Raw genomic sequence first — 13,452 nt, forward strand, 5'->3', positions numbered from 1 at the left:
CCTTCCAAATTCTTTTACTGTGACTTTATTAGGGTCTTATAATAGGAAGAGGCAAGTGTTTGTGCTCAAGTCATCAATTCATAACAGAATTCTTGTGAAGCTGATAGTTTTCCTACAGTATTTTTGGAGCCATATTACTTGGCTCCTGGCATGGGCTATGACTAGGTTGTCTTTATTATAGACAAACTTTCAATTAACTTGGGCGTGTTTTACTCCTATTTTTGAGATTCTGAAATTGCCCTTCTTCTGAAGTTCTGAACAGATAAGAGAGGAGATGAAGGTGAAGGCGACCTGACTGTACTAAGTCCGCGTATTTCTTACGGCAAGTCAGTGCATTTTGAATGGAGCACACGAGTCAAGAAACAGAAGTGCTCTGGGCACCTGGGTGGCTCAGTCGGTTAAGCGTCCGACTTCAGCTCAGGTCACGATCTCACGGTCCGTGAGTTCGAGCCCCGCGTCGGGCTCTGGGCTGATGGCTCAGAGCCTGGAGCCTGCTTCCGATTCTGTGTCTCCCTCTCTGCCCCTCCCCCGTTCATGCTCTGTCTCTCTTTGTCTCAAAAATAAATAAAACATAAAAAAAATTTAAAAAAAAAAAGAAACAGAAGTGCCAAATATTACCCAGTGTAAGGAGGGTGTTGCCGAAGAACAAGTTAGGAGCGTTTGCTGTGTGCACTGGGATTGTGTGTATGGTGTGGTGAGCTGAGAATATATTGCTATTGATTATAAGCTCTTATGTACTTTTTCCACGTTTACCCATGTGCCCGTTAAATGCTCTATTTTTGTTTTTTCTGACGGTCGTATTTTCCACTCCAAAACTATGCTTATGGTTCTATTTTACTTTGCCTCAGAGCTTTATATTATCCACTAACTCCTTACTAAGAAAGAGGAAGAGTTGCCTCACCCTGACACTTTCCCCCGATATTAAGGTACATGTCCAGGCGTTTTAGTTGTTGTTGTGTCTTTTCTTCCTCTTCCTCCTTCTCTTTTTTTCATTTCTCATCTTCCTTTTCCTCCTCTTCCTCCTCTTTCTCCTCCTGCTCCTTCTTTCTCCCCTTCTCCTTCCCCTCCTCCCCCTCCTCCTTCTCCTCCTCTTCTTCCTCTTCTCTCCATCATGTTCTGTTCTCCTTCCCCTCTTCCTTTTTTTTCTTGTTCTTGGGGTTTGCTGCCCAAATCCCCCCTTCAGGATGGAAGCACCCCCTCCCCCAGTCCTGGAGTGTTGACGGCATATAGATTGCAGCCGTGTTGCTCTCTTGGTAATTTCTTGGTCTGGGAACTGTGTTGTCCCAGTTACACCCTCTTTCTGGGACAGCCCAAATCTAATGACTGTTCAGTGAGAATATAAAAGGGCAGACCTTCCTTGTCATGATTAAGGCAGCTCTGAAGGGCCATCCCAGCTCCAGAACGTCCTGTGGGATCAGCTAAGGCCTCTGGGGCAGCCAAATCACATTTTAACTTCTCATCTTGCTGCCTCCAATTGTTTACAAAAGTTGACCCCAAGAGCACTCCCCAGTGAACTTCCCGCATGCAAATCTTCAACCCCGAGTCTGCTTCCTGGGGAATTGAACATATGATATTAGGAGTCATAAAAGGAAGCACTGGGAGAACTAAGCACAAAATGACAAAAGTAATTCTTCTTGAATTAGGATTTAGGAAGGTTTGGGATGTTTTACACTATAAGCCCTTTTATCATAGTTACTTTTTAGCATGTTTAACAGCAAATACAAATTTGGGCGGTTGAAGTTTAAGAAGAGCAAATTAACTGTAGAGAAGTCTTGAGGTTAAGTATCACAATTGCAGAACTATATTCGTTATCCAGCTTGTATCAGTTCCCATTGAAATGATACACAATGTCAGCATTGGACACTATGCCAAGAATTTTACAGAATTTCTTTCCAGCAGGTACATCAGAAAACATGTTGCAAAAGAAAACTAGTGGACTATGATTAATTTTATGTGCAGAAGAAGACCACTTGAGAAATATTTATTCATTTAACAAATATTTGTTGAGCACTTACTATGTGTCAAAAATTCTAAGATGTCTATGTGGGTGGCCGGGGGACAGGTAATAAACAAATGGTCCTGTAAATATATAATGTGTCAGATGGTGATAGATGCTCGAAAGAAAGATAAATTAGCTTAGTCAGTGAGAGAGGCAAACTCAGAGAGGAAGGTGGGCCGTGAGACAGATCTTTGGAGGAAATCATGAGACAGATCTTTGGAGGAAATCATTCTCATGTTTCTGGCAAGTGCTGAGGACTGTCAAATGATGTGAAAGGGGGACTCCACAGCTGCCTCCTGACCCAGAGGGTGCCAGTGAGACGCAAGGAACACGGCTCCAACTACCTTCATGCTTTCCTAGTAAGCTCAGAAAAAGAAAATGCTTTGGCAAACGATTGGAGTATCTGTTTCTTCCCCATTCCACACAGTGACTTAGAATTCCAATGAGGAACAGTAAAAACCCAAGGTGATTTGTTATTCCGTCATAAAGTTTGAAAGTTGTGGAAAGGCTCAATCTCTGAAAGAAATGATCTCTGAATCTCTGGAAGATCAATCATCGTATTGATCATCTCAGATAATTGCAGACCCTTCTCGTCCTCCCCTCTGTAAAGATGGGCAAAGAGAGGGGGGAAAAATGACCAGAGAGGAAAAACATTTCAATGTTTGAAAAGGTTGGCTAAATTCGAGGAAGCAAGGGGAATGACACGTTTAAAGTGGATACCATGAGCCAAAGAAAGAAATGTGAGAAAGCCTGATTCAAATGGGTTAACGAGAGTAAGAGAAGATTGCAGAGAATGAATAGTGAAATAATCTGACACCCGGAAAGTTTGCCTTAGGAGTAGGAGACATGGCTTCCAAAAACTTAAAGTTAATTAAAAGGGACACAGAAAGGCCGATTCGATTCTGTAGAAAAGCAAACCACAAAATGTGATGACAAAGTAAATTTGACAAAACGAAAAGTCTCTCCGATTCAGCGGAAAAGAATGAGATAAATAAATGGGAGAAAAGACTGTAAATAGCAGGGAGGGGCATACGTGGATTTTCATCACATATTTGTCACTGGAATCACAGAACAAGAGAGGAGGAAATGAAGGAGAATAAAAAGGCATTTATTGGGTGGTTACCACACGCGGGACCCTGTTCTCAGTTCTCCACATGTATTTAGTTGTTTAATTCTGGTAACAGTCTCAGAGGGTATATGCTGTTATCTCCATGTTACAACTGAAGAAAGTTGGGCACAGAGGGCACCTTGGACAAATTATGGAATTTGTCCGTTAACACACGGCTCAGAGGAACGGAACCGGATCTAAATCCAGGATTGTAACCATCATGCTGTTTTGTCTTTGAAAATTCAATAAAATGGAAAACAAAATGTTTTATCTTCACCATCAGATGGAAAGAGACTCGTAAGTAACTTTGTTGCCTTTCACTTGGCTTGAAAGGATGGATATGCCACGAAACTGTTTAAATGTTGTGTTTGTTTTCCTCTGGTACTTTATGGTCTTAAATTTGATGGTATTTTTTTCAACTCATCTAGACTAAATATTAGTACATGTCATAAGGTGAAGATGGAATATAAATATCTCCAAATAATTAAATTATCATCCCAGCCCATTTATTGATTTCTATAATTTCCCCAAGGATTTGACGTGCTGTCTACATGCACTAAACTTGATAAATACGCATTTCTGCTTAATCTTGAGTAAAATTTATAATTAAAAAATTTCTGTATAATTATCTACTTACTTGAGAATTTAAAGTTTATTAACTTAGAGTTGCATACCGAGTTCTTTTTAATACATAACTCTTTCCTTAGCATCTGTGGTTATATACACTTTCCCCGCTCGCCCCCCCTCCCCAAGCTTAGGTTGTTTCTTTAGAACAAACTTAAAGATTTTGGCAGAAGGATCATGAGGGATTTTACCTACTTCATTGAAGTTAAAATAAATTGGGCACTGGGAAGAATCTCCCCAGGTTTCTTTTTCATACTTTGTGAGATCCTGAATAATTCCCTGTACTGGGCTACCCTCCCTGCTCCCCACACATGTGTGTGGGCCCGAACGACAGAATGTTCACAGCCTGAAGGTAGGGTGTGAGTGGGCCCATTGGGCCATGGTGCTTTGTGTTAGCATGCTTTGCTTTTCTCTAACGTAAGTATTGTAACCATGGCATCCTGACCAAGCTCAAACTTAATTGTGTATGGTCGGACACAAGAGACGGCTGAAAAGGATGTTTCTGGATTTACGCCACAGGCAAGAAAGGTAGCAGTCATATCAGGATGAGCTCTCCCAGGAGAACTGGAGCTTGTAAGACATCAGTGGAGTGTGCATCATGGTGCTCGACAGCACAGTGTCTCATTTAGTCTGTTTCTAGCCCCACACATCTCTGAAAGCCTCCCGGTTATTTGAAGGGCATGGATGGTTCCCAGGAGCTGAATGCCTGTGAATACTTGGTATATGTCATGCTTCTTGTGGACAGGATCGGCAACTATTCACGGGTAAAGTTCCTGGGCAAGATCCTGTGCTCAAGCTTTACACAAGGATGTTCATTGCTTGCTTATTAGAAGCAAAGAAACAAAGAACCTGAATGGATAATGGCAGGAAATCAGCAAAACAAAGTATTCTAGATACATCATATGTGATAAGAAGCATTTGGTCCCCATGGTCTCTGCTCCCTTGGTGGTGCTCCCGTGGTCATTATGTTACGTGGCAAAGGGACTTTGCCAATGTGATAAAGGTCACTCATCAGTTTATCTTAAGATAGGGAAGAGTATCCTGGATATTTGGGGTGCCCTGTGTAATCACATGAGCCCCTGGAAGCAGAAGAGGAAGGCAGAGAGTGGCTGGCGATAGAAGGGAAGTCAGAGAAGTACAAGAAATTGTTAATATACTGTTCTTGGCTTGAAGATAGAGGAGACCCTTTGTCAAGGAAACAGGGGCATCAATCTACAATGGCAAGGAACTGAATTCAGCCAACCACCAATGGGAAGAGGAACTTGAGCCCCCGCTGAAATTGCAGCCTTGACTTCAGCCTTGTAAGACCCACAGACACTGTGAGACAGATAACCAATGGATGTTGTTTAAGCTGCTAAATTTGTGGTAATTCACTATGGCCATGACCAGGAACTAAAACACCTTGTGAAATATACTCTGTCTCCTAAAATTATGTTAGAAATAATCATGTATGGAATTGCAAACCTCAAATGAAACTATGATTCTGATGGGTACAGAAAATGTACTTTTCTTAATTTTTTATTTATAATTTCTACAGCCCCTCTCTCAAGTGCACACCCACAGGAATGACCTGTGGTTGGTTGGGTCTTCAGCCTAGTCCAGGCTGGTACCTTAAATGGTCACTTTGGGTTACTTTCAGTCACTCTCATAAAAATGCTCAGTTTCGCAATTTCTCCCCCTCTACCTGCTTCTGCTTCCCTCTCTCAGTTGTTACATGTTTGAAAGAACACCAGAATGGATGATTTAGGAGAACTCAGGGCATTGGAGGAGGAGGAGGTCCTCCAATCTTCATGGTGACTTTTAATTTCTGCTTGATCTGCTGGTCTTTGGGACTGGTCTCCTTCCACTTGGATTCTATGGTTCTGCTGGCCTTCAGGACAAAACATTTTGACTGTTCTAACTCATATTATTATTTTCCTCAGCTATATTGGGCCTGGTGTTGCCTTTCTGGCTGACTGTACCCCTCCCTGTCCCCCACATCCCCTACCTTGTCTTTCCCTGGTAGAATAAGGCTCTTCCAGGTCTGGCCATGTTTCTGCTTTAGTTCAGAGAAGCTGCTTCATGGTCACTGCTGGAGACCCTCTCCTTGCTCCCTTTCTGGCACATCCTTCAACAGGCTCCATAGCAGGATTTGTATCATTTCAGGATCAAGTCTGTATCACATAGAAACTAAGGATGGCCCAGGAAAAGCCAGATCTCTCTGGTGTCAGGCCATAGCCACCCTGGAGATAAAACTGGCACCTGTATCTGCTTGTTTCAATCCCTTCTTTTGTCTCTCTTTCTCCTTTCCCATCATCCCTTATATCGTATCCTCCCATCATTAAGAAGAAAGCACACTGAATTTATTGTTATATGTAGAAGGCACATCTCTGCCAGACTCTGAGAGGGCTCTATAAATGTGCATCCTTCAGGCATGGTTTTTGCAATTTTAAATGGGGAAGATAAAGGAAGTTGGGAAATCCTATCTCAACAGTGCTGGCCTCTCACGCTAATTTTCTTGTGGCAAAATCTTAGTTTTCTTATCAGAAGCTGATTATTGCTTTGTTCTTTCCCTTTTCATTTCTTCTGAAACATATGTTCAGCTCCCTGCAGGAAGATGGATAAGGTAAGAGAGAAAGTATATTAATGATGTTTAAAATATCAACACATTAAAATTACTTATCCTTATAGTAAAATGATCATATCTTATTAACTAAAAAAATAAAGTCGTAACACAGTGAGTATAAAAAAAACTGAAAACCTGAATCTGAAAAGTTTACAGTTGCAGAGTGATAAGCTTGTGGAGATTTTGAATTTGTTCCTTCTGTGTTTCTTGTCCAGTTTTTCTGCTGTGCATAGAAATCGCTTTTATAAATAATAAAGCAATGACATATTGTATTTGAAACATAGGCTACTTGACGTACACATTGCTCCTTCTTGTTTCCCCCTTGTGCTCAGTTATTCCTCTAGTACCTTCCCCCATCAGGTTCTGAAATGCCATGTTGGTCAACGTTGGCTCAACTCAGCATTGTCATGGAAATTTGAAGTTACGGTTCAATGAGAACTCAGAAGTTCTCAACCTGAGCCCATAGCCCTCACACACGGTTAATATTTCCAACTCCTCACATCTCTTGACAGGAGTCATTATTCTATAAGTTTATTTGGCTTTTTAAAAATTAATTTATGTATTTTCAGTGGGGGAAGGGGCAGAGAGAGAGGGAGAGAGAGAATCCTAAGCAGGCTCTGTGCTGTCAGTACAGACCCTGACATGGGGCTTGATCCCCATGAACTGTGAGATCATGACCTGAGCCGAAATCAAGAGTTGGACGGTCAACCAACTGAGCCACCCAGGCACCCCAATAAGTTTATTCGGCTTTACAGCATTTTGATATTTGCCTAGCTAAATTCTTACTCAGATATATTTTTCTTAAATAAGAATCTAATTCAATGCAGATCAAAACCACAATGAGATATGACCTCATATCTGTGAGGGTGGCTATTCTCAGAAAGACAAGGAATAGTAAGTGGCAGTGAAACCCTTGTGCACTATCGTCAGGGGTATAAATTGGTGTACCCGCTGTGGAAAACAGAATTGTAGTTCCTCAAAAAATGAAAAAAAGCTCTACCACACTATCTGGAAATTCCACTTCTAGGTATTTATCCAAAAGGAATGAAATCGCTGACTTGAAAAGACATCTGCACCCCATGCCCATTGTAGCATTATTTATAATATCCAAAGCATGGAAGTAACCAAGTGTCCTTAGATGGATGCATATCTGTATATAAACCACATTTTCCTTATCCATTCATCCATTTAGGGACACTTGGTTACTTCCGTGTTTTGGCTATTATAAATACAGTAAAACCTTGGTTTGCAAGCATAATTTGTTCCGGAAACATGTTTGTAGTCCAAAGCACTTGTATATCAAAGCGAATTTCAAGAACCATTGGCTCAGTTGTGATCATGTGATGTTTGGTGTCACATACCCCTAGTATTACAAGGCATCGCTCCTTTATCAAGTTAAAATGTATTAGAAACGTCTGCTTGTTTTGCAGAACACTCACAGAACAAGTTACTCTCAATCTGAGGTTTTACTGCATATATACATATAACATTGTAAATGTATATGTATATTTCAGCATTAAGAAAAGAAGGAATTCCTCTACTTTGTGACAACATGGATGGACCTTGAGGACATTATGCTTAGTGAAATAAGAAATAGAAAGAAAAACACCATATGATCTCACTTACATGGAAAGTCTAAAACAAACAAACAAAAATCTGAGCTCATAGTTCAAATCTGTTAGAATGGCTATTATTTGTATGATGGTTGCCAGAGGTGGGGGGTCAGAGATGGGAAGATGGTTGAAGGGGGTCAAAGAATACAAACTTCCATTTTCAAATTAAGTAAGTCTGAGGGGTGTAATGGACAACATGGTGACTATAGTTAATAATACTGTAATGGATGTTTGAGAATTGCCAGGAAAGTAGATCTTAAAAGTTCTCATCGCAAGGAAACAAATTTGTAACTATGTGTGGTGATGGATGTAACAGAGACTTAATGCATCGTGTACAAATACTGAATCATTGCCTTGAATATCCTGAAATATAAGGGCGTAAGTCAATTGTACCTGAAAAGAAAAAAAACCTGATTCATTGTTCCAAATGTCTAATATTGTGTCAGTTCTGGGTACAATCAGGAGACAGAGACTACCAGTTATTTGAATAGAGATAATATAAAGAGCAATTCACTAAATACAGGGGTATTTACTAGGAAACTGAAAAGGTGAAAAGCCAACTGTAAAGTATCAGTTGTAGTATCAATTTGTAACCGCAACTGTAGAAAAACAAAGGGTCAGGGGAGCAAAGGGTATCAAACCTTAGTAACTCAGCAGAGAAGCCCTACAGAGCTGAAACTCAGACCTCTGAGGAGGGAGTCAGCCGGCTGGTGCTGGAGGCTCTAAGGTTGGAGGAGCAATGAGGCTGGTTTTCCAAGTGATGAAAAAATTGCAGGCTGAGCTGCTGCCACTGCTGCTACCAGGGTAAAGAATCCAGGCTGCGTGTCCTTCATTATAACAGCAGGCAAGTGGGGAAGCAAGTCTCCTGCCCCCACCTCCAGCCCGCCAGTCTCCCTCTACTGCCCTCTACCGGCAGAGCCTAACAGGGCCAGCTGGCCAAGCGGGAATGTGGTTTGTACTTTCCCAGCTTTATTGACCAAAGATGGAAGAGCTGGTGTGGAGTTGAAAGAGTTACTTAATAACCGGCACAAATATGAAATAGCATTTATATTTATGTAATATCTATGTCTAAATAAAATAAGGGAGCCTCTTAAATTTTAGATATCTGTTATAGGAAAAGAGTGTCATGGGCAAATAGACAACCAAATGTTATTTTAACATTTATAACATCTATAATTTTTTTAATGTTTATTTATTTTTGCGAGAGAGAGAGACAGAGAGAGAGAGACAGAGCACGAGTGGAGGAAGGGCAGAGAGAGAGGGAGACACAGAATCCGGAGCAGGTTCCAGGCTCTGAGCTGTCAGCATGGAGCCTGATGTGGGACTCGAACTCAGGAACTGGGAGACCATGACCTGAGCCGAAGTTGGATGGACAACCAAATGCTATTTTAAACAAAAAACAATTTATTTTTTGAATAAGTGAACAAATGAATGAACGAACGAATGAACAAAGGAATGAGTAGATGAAAGGAGGGGTGGATACATGACATGGAAGGCCACCTTCTGGGGGTTTTCTCTCACTCAGTCTGTCACAGGAACTCTTTGTCACGGTGTTCGTGTGGACAGAGTTTTTCTTGGTAGGATTAACATCAGTTGGGATTCTCAGATGCTTTAATCACCATAAGTCGTTTCTACCGACAGCCTTTCATTCTCGGTTGCCATCATGGCAAAGAAGAGATATTTCATGAAAAGTGTTTGGATGTATCCGTTTCTTTCTCACAGAATCACAGGAAGATACTTTGGGCCCTATTTTAAACCACAGAAGACAGATTTTGTTCTTAAATAGGAATAAAATGAATGAATGAGAAAAAAATATGAATAATACCCATTTTAGAATAAACAAAGATTTATTACTGACTCGCGTGGCTTATTTTGCAGGAAGACCTCAGGTTACTGGCTATGGTTAAAAAATGAATTCTCTGGCAGTGGAGAAAGAACAAAATAATGGGCTCATTGGAAACTGAAATCCAAGTTTCCTTCATGAGCTCTAGCTAAATTGGCTTCCTACCTATTTCCAGAAAATATATCCAAAGCCTTAGGACAAACTGATAAGGGACTTCCTTTGGCATTTACCCATTAAAAGATAAGGTTTGATTTCCCTCATGATTTTTGAGCTCATAAAATCAAGTAAGAAGATAAAGCACATTAAGTATTACATAGCGGGTTTTAACACAATGAAAAAGCCTTGCCCGAATTCGTGTTACTTCTTTCTTTTGTCTTTAAAACTCAAGTTGTCTAAGAAATTCTTTACTTTGTAAGAAGAAATATGTATGTATTCTAGAATTAATGCTAGACCTTAACAGCTTAACTTGCAGATGGAAAACAAAAAGCAAACCTGAAACTCTCCTACCCACCGAACCAGACAACTCTTGGGATTTAACAAAACAGGGTAAAAGGGAGTACCGTTAAACTTTACTCCTAAATCACTGGCGATGAAATCTTTTCTTGTGTAAAGCACAAAAGACAGAGTGTAGGAAACTTTCAGTGAAAGAATTCCTTTCTCATGGCGAACAAAGAAATAAATAACAATGAAAACCTAGGGTATTCCTTAGTAACTCAGCATATTTGTGCAGGGAAAATTGGGTATATAAGTTTTAAACACAGAGGTGAGAGTTTAGATTTTGTTATATTAATACTGATACATCACACAAATCATCTTTCAAAGAAATGCTAATATATATATTTTTTATTTATTTAATTTATTTATTTTTTATTTTTGAGGAAGAGAGAGAATGTGCAAGTGGGGGGGGGCAGAGAGAAAGAGAGAGAGAGAGAGAGAGAGAGAGAGAGAATCCCAAGTAGGCTCTGCACCACCAACATGGATCCTGATATGGGGCTCGAACCCATGAACCATGAGATCATAAAATGAGCCGAAATTGGATGCTTAACCAACTGAGCCACTCAGGCGCCCCCATGCTAATATCTCTTTAAACGTATTACCAGCCTCAAAACAGTTGTGTCAATACAATTTCAAGTCTTCATTCATGAAGTTTTCCATCCTTTAATACTGATTTCTATCCTCCAATAAAAATAATGATGAGCAGTGTTCACTGATGATCTTGATAAGAACTAGGGCCTCTTCTAAGTGTTTTGCATCATGATCTCATTTAATTTTCACATCCGTCCTCACTAGTGTATTTAATAAATGTTTATAGAATGTCTACACCATGGCTTACACTTTGGTAGTGGTCCTGGTGAATTATTGTTGAGGAAAGAAAGAAAAAGGAAAAAAAAAAAGGAAAGGGAAAAGAAAAACCTAAGACAAAAAGAAATAGAAACTTAAAGCCAGTCCTAATCTTCCATAGAACCTGGTACCTACCTTATGAGGCAGGTATGAGATAATATAATATATTTTATATATTAATATAATATATATAATATAATATAATATATAATATAATATAATATAATATATATAATAATATATATAATATAATGTATATAATATATAATAATATATATTAATATATATAATATATTATATATATATATATATATATATATATATATATATATATATATAGGTCTCTACAGTACCCTCAACACCCATTCCAGGCACAGAGCTCCCGAACTTCTTGTAAATTCCTAAGTGATAAAAGTGACAGTGTTCTAGTATTTGGTTTTTGGCCCCAGTTCCAGGCACAGGGCTCCTAAATCCTTTGGGACTTCCTGCGCGATAGAATGTCTTTTGTTCTAATGAGGCAACTCCGGGTGGCCACTTTCATGGCTTCTGGAGGGGGGCTGGTCACCAGAAAGATCGAGCCATGATTAAAAGGTTGGGCTTTTGAGCATCCTCCCCTCAATTCTCTAGATAGAGGAGACAGCCTGAAAATGGAGTTAATAATTGATCGTGCCTACCTGAGGAAGGCTTCGTAAAAATTCCAACAGTATGGGGTTCTGGGAGCTTCCAGGTTGGTGAACGTGTGCACATATTGGCAGGGTGACACATTCCACCTCCACGGGGTCAGAAGCTCCTGTGCTGGGGACCCTTCCAGAGTTTGTCTTATGTATCCAAATCTGGCAGTTCATTCCTATCATTTATCATACCCTTTAATAGACTGCTAACCATATACGTAAGCGGTTCCCTGAATTCTGCGAGCTGTTCTAGCAAATAATCAAATCAAAAGGGGAGGAGGTGGAGAGGACCTCTTGTTTGTAGGCAACTCGGACAGAAGTTGTGGTTCACCAGGGGACCTATTACTTGTGATTGGCATCTGAAGTGGGGGCAGTCTTGGGCGACTGTTCCTTAGCCTGTGGGATCAATGCCATCTCCAGGCAGACAGTGTCAGAACTGAGTCCAATTGTAGGACAAAATCTGCTGTCAGAAGTGTTGAGAGTGTGGTAGTCATGTAAGAGCACAGGAGACACCTGGGAGAGAGTCTGAGTTTTTCCTTTACAGGCAGGTACTGTTATAGCTTATATTTACAGAAGAGAAAACAAACTTCCAGAAAGACACTGTGCCTTGCTCAGGATAACCCCATGGGAGGTGTCGGAGCCAAGGCTTCCCTCAGGTCTCTTTTTAGGTCACAGGGTTGTCAGATGGCCTCAAACTGTGTCATTCCCCTCCTGCTGCATCTAGGCCCTCCCCCCCCATTGTCCCTCCCCCTCACTCACTGAGCGCTTCTTGCAATGCTGCCTTGAACTGACACTGTGCCTTGATTTATACTGAGTGCACGCTTGGCTCCCATCTGGATTCTCAGCTTTGCAAGAGCAGGTGTCATTTTAATGTCATCGTTACCTCTCACCCCACTACCAGTTTGATGCGTACTAACACCGTCCATGCATGCCTGGCTGGCTCAGTCAGAAAAGCATGCAAATCTTGATCTCAGGGTTGTGAGTTCCAGCCCCATGTTGGGTGTAGAGATTATCTACATAAATGAAACTTAAAAACAAACAAACACTGTCCAATGAGTAAAGGACAATTAATTAATTAGTTATTTTTTTTCTTAAAATAACAGACTTATTCTCTCAGAGGTCTGGAGAAATCTCCAGTCAGTACCACGGAGCTGAAACCAAGGTGTCCTGTGAAACCAGTTATGGGGGCGCCTGGGTGGCGCAGTCGGTTAAGCGTCCGACTTCAGCCAGGTCATGATCTCGCGGTCCATGAGTTTGAGCCCCGCGTCAGGCTCTGGGCTGATGGCTCGGAGCCTGGAGCCTGTTTCCGATTCTGTGTCTCCCTCTCTCTCTGCCCCTCCCCCGTTCATGCTCTGTCTCTCTCTCTGTCCCAAAAATAAATTTAAAGAGAAACCAGTTATGTCCCGTGAAAGCTCTAGGGGAGAATCTGATCCTTGTCTTTTCCAGCTTCTGGTGACTTCTGACATTCCCTGACTTGTGGCTACAGCCCTCCAATGTAGCCTCTGTCTTTTTTCCTTTTTTTAAAATTGTTAAATCAACTTTAAAGGCTTTGTTTTTTAGAGCAGTTTTAGGTTCACAGCAAAATTAAAATGAGGACACAAAAATTTCCCATATACTTCCTGTCCACCACACACGCGTAGCCTCTCCC

This window comes from Panthera pardus, unplaced genomic scaffold (genome assembly GCF_024362965.1).
Source record: "Panthera pardus isolate Hobbes unplaced genomic scaffold, ASM2436296v1 HiC_scaffold_22, whole genome shotgun sequence".
NCBI classification, from domain to species: domain Eukaryota; kingdom Metazoa; phylum Chordata; class Mammalia; order Carnivora; family Felidae; genus Panthera; species Panthera pardus.